The sequence below is a fragment of the Caenorhabditis briggsae genome (genome assembly GCF_000004555.2).
Source record: "Caenorhabditis briggsae complete genome, chrI, whole genome shotgun sequence".
Taxonomy (NCBI): Eukaryota; Metazoa; Nematoda; class Chromadorea; order Rhabditida; family Rhabditidae; genus Caenorhabditis; species Caenorhabditis briggsae.
In genome coordinates this window covers 12,429,038-12,430,014 of record NC_013489.2, presented here as the reverse complement: position 1 = coordinate 12,430,014, position 977 = coordinate 12,429,038, and positions in this window count along the sequence as shown.

The window sequence follows — 977 nt, the reverse complement described above, 5'->3', positions numbered from 1 at the left end:
TGAACTTCTGAATTTTTGAATTTTTGAATCTTTGAATTTTTGAATTTTTGAATATTTGAATTTTTGAATATTTGAATTTTTGAATATTTGAATATTTGAATTTTTGAATATTTGAATTTTTGAATTTTTGAATATTTGAATTTTTGAATTTTTGAATATTTGAATTTTTGAATATTTGAATTTTTGAATTTTTGAATATTTGAATTTTTGAATATTTGAATTTTTGAATTTCTGAACTTCTGAATTTTTGAATTTTTGAATTTTTGAATTTTTGAATATTTAAATTTTTGAATATTTGAATATTTGAATATTTGAATTTTTGAATATTTGAATTTTTGAATTTTTAAATATTTGAATTTTTGAATATTAGAATTTTTGAATTTTTGAATTTTTGAATATTTGAATTTTTGAATTTTTAAATATTTGAATTTTTGAATATTTGAATATTTGAATTTCTGAATTTCTGAATTTTTGAATTTCTGAATTTCTGAATTTCTGAATTTCTGAATTTCTGAATCTCAGAATCTCTGAATCCCAAAATCTCTAAACCTCAAAATATCAAAATCCAAGATTTCAAGGTTTCTTCAAATTCTACAAAGAAAATCAAGATTTTTTTAAATTTTCAGGTTTTTAGAGATTGCATTCGAAATTTCAGATTTTTCAATTATCAAGAAATTTCAGATTTTTACAGTTTCCGGCAAAATCAATAATTTCATAAATCAATTGTTTCAGATTCTGAAAATACCTCAAAATCTTTATTATCCGGAATTTCGTGTATTCTAGAAAACTCTCCCATAATTCCAACAAATAAAATCTGGTTTTTTTTCTGAATTTTAAATTTAATTTATGAAAATTTTTTGATTCAAAATTCAAACATTAAATAGAAAAATACTAGGAAGAGAGGGGAAGGGGGAAGTACCTCCAAATAGAATTTTTCAGAAACCGTTTGGAGGATTTTTGGGGGGGGGGGGGGGGGA